This window comes from Pinus tabuliformis, chromosome 8, assembly GCF_031772625.1.
Source record: "Pinus tabuliformis cultivar Carrire ecotype Pingquan chromosome 8, CPIR1, whole genome shotgun sequence".
Lineage (NCBI taxonomy): Eukaryota > Viridiplantae > Streptophyta > Pinopsida > Pinales > Pinaceae > Pinus > Pinus tabuliformis.
In genome coordinates, this window is record NC_142294.1 from 101,903,291 (window position 1) to 101,914,492 (window position 11,202).

Sequence of the window (11,202 nt, forward strand, 5' to 3'; positions counted from 1 at the left end):
GCTGCTTGAACTACTGCAGCAATTCCATGGTCGCATCCCTCACTGTATCACTGATATCATTCAAATCACCCTCTGTCAAGGTGATTGGGTCCACCGATGATTTCTTGGCCATGGACTTCTTTCGTGGCCCTACTTTCTCCTACTCCCTTGTATGTTTTACTCAGAATGGAGTCATTTTCGGGTCCTCTCCTCCCTACTCTAAGCGTTTCTCCTCCTCGTCTTTCTATGGAGAAGGCAATGTCTGACTCCTATCAGAGTTGTGGTCATCCTCTTCCTCCTCCCATTCTGCCTACGTTTTGGCTGCGCGCTTTACTCTAGCTTTGTCCTCAGCTTCCTTCCTCCATTTTTTAGCCAACTTCTCCATCTTTAACCTGGACTCTTCCTTCTTGTGCTTCGTGGCAGGCTTACTAGACATAGATGATAAGTCTGAAGTCGTGTGTCAATCTATTGGCCAAATCTCAAGGAATATGTTGATTGCATCATCTGTTGCCAGGTATGGAAGATCATACCATTTTTTCTTGGGGTCCTTTTGCACTCTGATGGAAACGCAGCAGAAGTTCACCTTAAACTCCATATATTATAACAATTTCTCAAAGATAGTTGGTGATAACCGCAGTTTGCTATTGATGGCCATGTTGATGCTCATCTCCATCAAGATATAAAACATCTTGCTATCCTTCACCCTTTGGGGGTCCTTGGGGGTCCTTGGTGGCTGGAGGAAGCTGATTATCCTCTAATAACTCCCATGCGACTAGTACTATGGACAGTAGTAGCCATGCATAATGAAAGGTCTTGATTTGGTCCTGTGCTTCTCTGTAGTTTGTGAGGAACTCACTACAGAGGTAGCACACCTAGTTGAATTGTATGCCCTCCACGCACTGGGTTGCTAATGATAAGATTGGTGCTGAACTTCATCTGTGTGACATTTCCTCATAATTTTACTAGCGAGGATCTGGGTGGCTACTGTGACAAGTCTATTTGGGCACATCACTCCCAACATTCAGATCAGTACTATTAGGGCTCATCAAACCCTAATTCAGTTGCTACATGCCATAGACAAGTGATCACATTGAATGCCATCATTCCTGAGAGTTTCCTGACCTAAAGACATCCTGAAATGATGCCTTGAGGGACTAGCATAACCTTGGTCAGGGGTAAATGCGTTGCAGAGCACTTAGGCCCATTCAAGCCTATTTTGTAGATCACCTAGGCCCACTTTGACCTGTGTTGGGCGAGATTAAGTAAAATCTTCATAGGGTTTTGAGAATATTATTTCATTCTATATCATTCTAGAATATTACCACCTCTTATCCTCTGTGGATAGGGAATGAATCAAATAACCTCCTATCCTCTCATCCCTTCCTCCATGGAAACTAACTCCCAAATTGGAAAGCCATTCAATGCCCAATTTATGACAAAACCATCTCCATTTCCCTATAAATTGAGCACTCATCATAGTGATCAGGGGATGGACTTTGAAGAAATTATAAGGAGATACTGTTGGTTTGAGGTTTGAGATTATAGCAAGTATTGTTATGCTGTTGGAGTGTCATGCTTTTGGTGTGATGAAGGATGGAACTCAAGCTGGATGAGTGACATGGGATCAAACTTCTATGGTTGTAACTCTTCCTTCTACTTAATAAATTTGTTTACACCTTTTCCCATATTCTTGTCTTTATGTATGATGATTATATGTGTAAATGCTTTCGATTCCATTTTCTTATAGTAGATAGATCTCTTGCTTTGATTAATTTTTGTCCTTTGTTTATGATTGCAGGTATTGGTTGAGCGAATTTAGTTAGAGAAGGAGCGACGGGAGCTATTCAAGGGAGACAAAGGGAAGTGAAAGATAACAAGTAGGTCACTTGTCTTATTTATCTTATATAGGAAAATGTTAAACTCTTTAATTCTTGTTGGGTTGTGTTATATTCTTTCTACGACTAGCTGATGTAGTTAATCAGGGGGTTAGAAGGGGGGTGGAGTCCCCCCTTCGCTTCATCTATTGCATAGAAGGGAGGGTCACAGGGGGTTTGAGGGGTGCAGGTAACTCCATTCTATGGGGTCTGGGGTAGCGCCTCGGAAAATTTTGTTTTTGGATCTTATATTAAGATGGGTGGACCTACCTATGGTTTTGTGCATGATTTTTCGCACATGGTTTTGGACGCGATGGTTTTCGGTCCATGGTATTGCATGCTTTGGCATGGATAAATATGTATTGTAACATTGAAAGGAACATAATGAAAAATCAAGTTGGTAGTCCCGATTTTTGGATCCAGGGGAAAATCTCTGTGTATATGTGATTTATGTGTTATGCTCTCACATTGTTTATTTTCTGTGTTTTAGAATTCGTATGTAGGTAATTTATGTATGGGGTTAAAACCTACATTTGGTATCAGAGCTGTTTTGGCTTCAAGGAGACGCCTTTGTTGTTGAGGGGATTCACTCGGGCTTGTGGTAGACCCTGTTCAGTGGGAGATCTGTGGGATTGATTTTGGTAGTGAAAGAAGATGACGAGCAGATAGAGATCGAGAAATTTAATGGTCAGAGTTTTGAGTTATGGAAACTCAATATGGAGGATCTGTTGGTGGATAAAGATGAGTATATCACAGTAGATCCAGGTACTAAACCGACAGGAGTTTCCAATGAAGAATGGAAGAAATTGGATCAGAAGGCAAAGAGCACAATATTATTGTGTGTCTCAGATTCAGTATTTTTTAATGTATTAGGGGAAGCTATGGCGAAGGCTTTGTGGGACAAGTTAGGGACTTTGTACCAATCTAAGTCTCTAGTGAATAAACCGTTCCTACAGAAAAAGCTGTATAACCTGAGGACGAAATATGGAGACTTAGTGACAGAGCATTTGAATGCATTTAATACTGTGGTAGGTCAGTTATTATCTGTTGATATTAAAATTTCAGATGAAGATAAGTGCATCAGTTTGTTTTGTTCTCTACCAGATTCATGGGATAGTCTGGTTATTGCTGTAGATAGCAATGCAACTACCTTGTAGTTTGATGAAATAGTCTCATCCTTGCTTACAGAGGAAATGAGACGGAAAATTATGGAGATCCAGAATGGTGATACCTTGTCTGTACGAGGACGGTCCCAGAACAAAAACAAAAATAAGTCATCAAGTGGGAGCTCTAAATCTAGAGGGAGATCTAAATCTCCAAGAAAACCTATAAAGGTGGTGTGCTGGAAATGCGGAAAGGAAGGGCACTACAAAAGGGACTATAAATCTAAAGATCCTGATAAAGGAGAGGGATCTAATGATGCTCCTTCTGCAATGCCGAAAACCACCTCAGATGAAGGTGGGGATGTGTACTTGGCTTCTTCAAGTACACATGTAAATCATGAGGCATGGTTGATTGACTCAGGTGCATCCTTTCACTTCACTCCCCATAGAGAGTGGTTCTATGAGTATGAGAAATATGATGGTGGTGATGTCTTCTTAGGGATGACAGGAAGGCTAGAATCATTGGTTTGTGGAAAAGTAAAGTTGAAGTTGCAAGGTGGAAGGGTTAGAACACTTCTGGGTGTTTTGCATATTCCTGCATTAGCCAGAAATCTATTTTTTATAAGAAAGCTGGATGATGCAGGTGTAAAAACATTGTTCAAGAATGATACCTACAAGATGGTTCGAGGGGCACTGGTATTAATGCGAGGAGTTTTAATTAGAATGTTGTACAAGCTGCAAGGTAGCACTATTGTTGATGGGTGCAACAGTTCTATGGTTCCTGAAAGTGGAGCAGAAAATCTAGTGGTCTCTAGAGAGAAGACCATGTTGTGGCATCAAAGGCTTGGACATATTGGAGAGAAGGGCCTTTGAATACTTCATGGTAAAGGTATGGTAGAAGGTATGACTAATAGCTCTCTGGATTTTGATTTGTGAAAATTGTGTATATGGGAAGCATAATTGGGTGAGTTTCCCCTTTGGTGGTAAAAGGGAAAAACATATATTAGAACTTGTGCATAATGATGTATTTGGACCTGTGAAGGTTCCATCACTAGGTAAGTCTATATACTATGTATCATTTATAGATGAATTCTCAAGGAATACATGGATATATTTCCTTAAGAATAAATCTGAAGTCTTTGACAGGTTTAAAGAATTTAAGGCTCTGGTGGAAAACCAAACAGAGAAGGAGATAAAGGTGTTGATGACAGATAACGGTGGAGGGTTTTGTAGTAAGGAATTCTAAGAATCCTGTAAGAAGTGTGGTATAGCATGGTAGAAGACTACTCCATATACACCTCAGCAAAATGGAGTTAGATAAGGAATGAATAAGATGTTGATGGAAAGGGAAAGAAGCATGCTTAGTGGTGTCGGGTTAGGACAAGAATTCTGGGCAGAGGTGGTGGAGACCGCATGTTAGCTGGTTAATAGATCACCTTCATCATCATTGGAGGATAAGACTCCACAAGAGGTATGGACTGGTAAGAAACCCTCTCTTTCACATTTCAAGGTATTTGGATGTGATGCATACGTAAATGTTCCAAAGGAGAAAAGAACAAAGTTGGATAGTAAATCTGAAAGTGCATCTTTATTGGCTATAAGGATGGTTTAAAGGGTTGTAAGCTTTGGAACCCAGTAACGAGAAAGGTTGTGTATAGCCAAGATGTGGTGTTTAGAGAGGTGAAAGATGTTATTAAACATGAAGCCCAACCAAAGGAACCTGAGGAGATAGAGTTTGAGGTTAAGGAGGAAGATTCAAACTCTATAGCAGAGGAGGAATCAGAAGATGAAGAGCCACAAACTCCAGGTGTGAGAAGATCATTTCGAGAAACAAGGTAGATAGAAAGGTATATTCCATCTGCTTTCTGTTCAAATTTTTCTTTATCTATCACTAATGATGATCCTAGAACTATGAAGGAAGCAATAGATTTAGAGGATTGAAAACTCTGGAAAGAGGCCATGGTTGATGAAATCATATCTTTGCAAAAAAATGAGGCCTAGGATCTGGTGGAGTTTCTGGCTGGAAGGAAACCCATTGGCAGCAAATGGGCGTTCAAGAAGAAGACAAATGCAGAAGGAAAGGTGGAGAAATACAAAGCTCAGTTGGTAGCAAAAGGTTATTCCCAAGTGCCGGGAATTGATTTTGATGATATTTTTTCTCCTGTTGCCACTGTAGCTTCTATTACATTACTTCTATTTGTTGCTGTTGCTTTTGATTTTGAGGTAGAAGAGATGGATGTGAAGACATCATTTCTTCACGGGAATTTAGAAGAGGAGATCTACATGAAGCAACCTGAAGGTTTTGCAGTGAAGGGTAAGAAATAACTGGTATGCAAGTTAAAGAAGTCTCTGTATGGGTTAAAACAATCACCAAGGATGTGGTATCAAAAATTTGATACATTTATACGGGGACTTGGCTTCAATAGAAGAAAATCAGATCATTGTGTGTAGCTTAAATTAATTGGTGACCATGTTATTTATCTGGTCTTGCATATGGATGATATGTTGCTGGTTGGAAATGACAAAGAAATTATCCAAGATTTGAACACCCATTTGTCCTCCAAATTCGACATGAAAGATCTTGGTGCTGCAAACTATATTTTGGGCATAGAAATTAAAAGAGATCGGACAAAGAGGAAGCTCTTGTTAAACCAGAGGAAGTATGTCGAGACAATATTGCAGAGGTTTAATATGTAGGATAGTAAACCAGTGAAGGTTCTGTTGTGGTCACCAACAACCCCCCTTCTTCATTTGACATTAGCAATAACGTCAAGCAAAGAGAGGACCCTGAACAAAAATCCCAAAAAATATTTTTCTAAAGTTTTTGTATTTTTCTCCCTAAGGCTCAAATCGCATCGCAAAGAAAGGCTGAAGCATTGCTCGAGCGCGAAAAGCAAGACTGCGAAGGAGCGATGCGAAGTTCATCGTGTCGCATACATCACACGCGCCCCTTTAAAAGAAGACCTTCGAAAAATGCCGATCGCCGATATGCGATATTGCAAATCGCAAGCATCGCGCTATACGACATAACCATTAAACAAAATTTGCGATATCTGCGATTTGTGATCTGCGATGGCAGCGATTTACGATCTGCGATCTGAAAAGACTTATCACACGATAAACCCAGGATTAAGTGCGCGCCTTGAAGAAATTTAATGACCACATGCTTGAGTATCTAGGAATGATTGCATTACATTTATCGAAGAGTCAAGTCATGATGAATGTCAGGGTTATGCATTCATTAGAGATTAATACTTTCACGTCAAATCTTTTCATTTCCCTTCTTCTTTGCGTAGACTGCAAGACACGCAACTAATATAAGTTTATATGCAGGAAACATTTGAGGGAAAGAGGAAAGCGCCAATCAGATAGTAAAGAGAGAATGCCTCCGCAAACGGATGCCGCAAGCAGCAGAACCACGGATTCCAGACTATCAGCCAACCAGCACTGATGAAATTAGACTATTCAAGACTCAGAGTCAAAGGTGCACAAAAGCAGCGTGTTCAGAAAAGATCCTGAAGCTCAGACTTGGTAAAGCAGAGAAAGAAGCGCATGAGAAGGAAGATGCTTCAGGAAAACCTGGAACAAAGAACGGAAACAATTCTTAAAACAGGGGGATGTCCATACAGCACGACTCCTAACCCACTCAGTCATTCACACGACCGGAAACCGAAAACAGCAACAGCAAAATCAGTTCGAGAAGAACCTGGGTTATGCTAAGTATACACGTGGCGAATACACCCAGCTAGAGAAAGGTTTTCGAAAATATCTTCTGGTCTACCGGAAGGAAGTGCCAGCTCCTGTTATTTCCACTTTTATCTCCAGAGCAAAAGAAGAAAGCGGCCAGCCGACTCTTCCCAGGAAAACGTTGCACTGTTGACAGCACTAAGGAGAATATACAGAAACGGTCAGAAATTAGATTTTAAATTTAGAAATAAAGTTGCTTTTAGTAAAAGGGCGGTCATTTGAAGCCGATTCCCTAATTTCATGTAATTAAGATTGATTAGTTAGTAGTATTTAACCCTTCTCATGGTTTTTAGAGAAGGGTCCGGAAATCTGTCAAAAAACGTATCCTCAGAACATGCACTTCTGCACCCTCAGAGGAGGTTTTTGATGAATAGATGGATCAAGATTTATTTATGTTTGCATTTTAATATCTGTTACTGATGTTGCACTTCTGTACTCTTAGCAGATGTTAGAACAAGTAGAAATAAATCATTATTACTTGAAGTTTATTGGTGAAGTTAGTCATAAATGGTACTTTTATCTCTTGACTAGATTCTGCTAGTATCCCTAAAGTGATATGTAGCTGAGTTCTTTATATGTTATTGTATGAATGTCTACATTACCATTTGGCACTTCTGTACGGTGGGATCATTTAATCATGCTTAACATATAGAAGACTGATTATGCGATATGCTGTTCACAACTATTCTGCCTAACTTCTTATGCAGAATGGTTTATCTTTATTGGTTTATATTCTGATATCAGTTGAATGATCTTTATTACCAGCTGTTGTTAGAAATCTTTCTAGATCGCATAAACAAAAGAAAAACACCCCGGGTTAGCATAGATCAGATGTATTTCTCTTCATTAGATTACATTAGCATAGAGTTAGTTTAGCAGTTAGAATCGAGACTAGTTTAGAAAAACCTCTAGATTAATATCATCAGACTCTACGCACACACACACACCCATCACATTGGGAAACTGGTCCCATTACCCCCAGTCGGACCCGCTACTCCAAACGGGCAAGGAGCCGCCAACCAGGTTCCGGACCGGGTGGGTATCCCCCTTGTTGTTGACCCGACTTTGGGCCCCTCAACATTTCTGGCGCTAGAAGGAGGGCCTGAGCCTATTGTCTGTTGGAATATTTTTAAAACTAAAAGAGGATGTCTACTCACAGAATTCCCATTTGGAGTTGCATCCATGTTCCTACATCTTCCAACACTCCACCGGATGTGGTAAGACTATTATCTCAGGTAAAATTTAATGGTGAGAATAATTCTTCTGCATTTCATCACGCCTTACAGTTCATTCATAGAGTCTCTAGTGCTGATATTCAGAAAATTGACGAAGGCGTTTTATGCAGGATCTTTACTCTCACATTCACAGCAGAAGCTAGGAAATGGTGCAGAAACCTCCCAGCTGCATCAGTCCATAGCTGGGACCAACTCGTTAAAGCTTTCATCTTGGAATTTGATTGCTATGAATACGACCAGGTGTATGATGAAATCGACTATCTGCGAAAACAAGATGAACCCGTGAGGGATTTCAATATACGATCTCATCTTAAATGCCTCCAATATGATCTTGAGGATGAGCTCACAGATGAAGAATCTTCGGATTGTGATGAGGTTTCCCTACCTCCTATACCTGAACAAACAGAATTTAGCTTGGGAGTTTTGCATGCTCTGACATCAAAAGAAGAAGGCGAAAGTACTGAAGAGGAAAGCACCCTGACACCAGAAGATGACTTTAAAAAAAAGTCAAACAGTATTTTTTCGAATCAAATACTGATGCCAAGGTTAGATCCATCCACCGTTTCTCTTTCGAAAAGTATCGATGAAAAAAGGTATGATCTAAAGCCTGATACTTATTATGGATCTGATGAACGAGATTTATTTAATGTTTTTAAATGCATTTTTCCAGATCCACACTTTTCTCTTTACCATGATGTTTTTAGTAGTAACAATCTTTTCCCTCATAATATCAAGTCTATTCCATCAGAGGATTATTCAAACAAGACATCGTTGGGCTTCCGAAATAAAGAGACCAATATATCACAGCCTATGATTTATACCGAACAAGAGCTGCCTCATCTCCCTTGTCTAAAAACACATAATGAAAAAGAGGAACATAGGGAAAATGGTAAAGTCTTTCGAGATAATTGCTGTGATAACTGTGATAATGTCGAATTGTCACAAGTAACTCAATTAGGGTCAGATCATAAGAAACATCTTAAATCAGAAGCTCTCCCATCTAACCCTCATCTCAAAGCAAAATCCCATTTGAATATCCACGACGATGCTCCTATCTATGATTCATATCCAGAGGAGGTCTCCATCCCTAACCGCAATCATGATTTAATTCCTAATTCGCAGAACCCGGCCAGTTCTTGTGAAAAGCAGAAAGTTACAAGTAACTCCCAAACGAGCGACGCCACTGTATATACAGCTACCCAATCTTTTCTTTTTCGCTTACATTCCTTTTGTACAAAATCGGACTTCTTTTTAAAACTCCAAAATTTTGATAGATTAGATTTTGGCGATTTATGTAAAAAAACTTTCATTTCAAGCAAGATCGTTAAAAATTCAGAATTAACAATCAACGGGTTACAAGCCATTGAAATTGAAGAACTTACTTCACGGTTCGGCTTGTTATCCTTACTATTGAAAGATCACCCATTTACAAAAGAAATTCATCCCAATTTTTGTGATCCAATAGGTATTCGGTTGGAAGAAACCTATCATAAGAAGATAAAATCAGACAAGATTCCAACTAGATTCACGGTTCCTTACCCCCTAACCAACAAGTTCTACCCAAGGGGAATTCAATTCATTTTTTTTATGCTCGGGCGATCTATGCGGCTAGGAATAATAATGAATCGTTGGTTCCATTGGAAATACCATTTTTCTTAGCTATTTCCGTACATAATTAGAGTAGGAGTAGTGGTAATTTAGATAGGGTATTAGTTTGCTTCCAATAAAGATAGGCAAAGTCAGTTGTATTCTCTACATGACCCTAGATAACAATTGCCTATCCAAAATAAAGTTTGTTCTGGCTAAACAGTATTTGACGGTTACTGAAGAAACCTTGTCTCTGTTAAAGATTTTGGAATTTCGGCTCTTATGAACAGCTAATCCTGTGGGAGTCTGGCCTTTATTATCAATAGATCTTTAACCCAGAGATGATGTTAAAGTTCAAACCCAGAAATTTTTTAAAGAAAGTTATCTCGGTGAGGAATTCGTTTTAGATCAGCACAATGAAAGGTATCAATATTAGAATAAAGATTCTCTGTAAAAGCAACCATTATCAAAAGCAACCCTATCATTGTCGTCCAGAACTTTCTTAAGGAAAGAGAATTTGACTTCCTCCCTGCTAAAGGAAAATGCAACGTTCAGAGAAATGACCCAGAAAGATGCTATATCTCAAAGAATAAGAGGTCTCATCACGAGCCGACTTATCATAATCACAGATGTTATAACTTGCTGACTTTGCCAAAACTGTCTACCAAAACAGGGCAACGACTCAAGATTGTTGCGATCAAAAGACAAGGGGTCTCATCACGAGCCAGCTTGTTCAGCAAAAGTGTAAATCAAGTGAATGACTGTGTCATAATTTGGCCACCAAACCAAGACATTGTTCTTTAGAGAATAAAAAAGGAAAAAGCATCAGCAAAGGTATATTTCTTTTGAAAAAGTTGTTAAAAAACCCAAAGCTGGATAAAGGATCATTCCTGGATAATAGGTAACCCTGTCGAGGCTATGGATGCCTGCTGGCAGCAGTGGCTCTACCTGCGACAAAAGGGCATTCTTAAAAAGGGGTTGATACATAAGAGAACTCTTTATTTCTATGTCTTAACAAGACCAAGTAGTAACTGATCTAAACTCGGAAAACAACCTGGGAATGCAAGTAATTGAAATAAGATGGGGATAAAACAAAACATCATTGATGCTTTGAAGTATTGTTTGTTGTTATCTTTTTATAATAAAGTTCGAATTCCCTGAGAAAATTTTTAAAAGAAAAGTCTGAAAACATCAATAGAAAAAGAGCAGAGATAACTGGTTCTTCACAGTGAATCGCCATTGTTGTGGTCACCAACAACCCCCCTTCTTCACTTGACATTAGCAATAACGTCAAGCAAAGAGGGGACCCTGAACAAAAATCCCAAAAAATATTTTTCTAAAGTTTTTGTATTTTTCTCCCTAAGGCTCAAATCGCATCGCAAAGAAAGGCCGAAGCATTGCTCGAGCGCGAAAAGCAAGACTGCGAAGGAGCGATGCGAAGTTCATCGCGTCGCATACATCACACACGCCCCTTTAAAAGAAGACCTTCGAGAAATGCCGATCGCCGATATGCGATATCGCAAATCGCAAGCATCGCGCTATACGGCATAACCATTAAACAAAATTTGTGATATCTGCGATTTGCGATCTGCGATGGCAGCGATTTGCAATCTGCGATATGAAAAGACTTATCACACGATAAACCCAGGATTAAGTGCACGCCTTGAAGAAATTTAA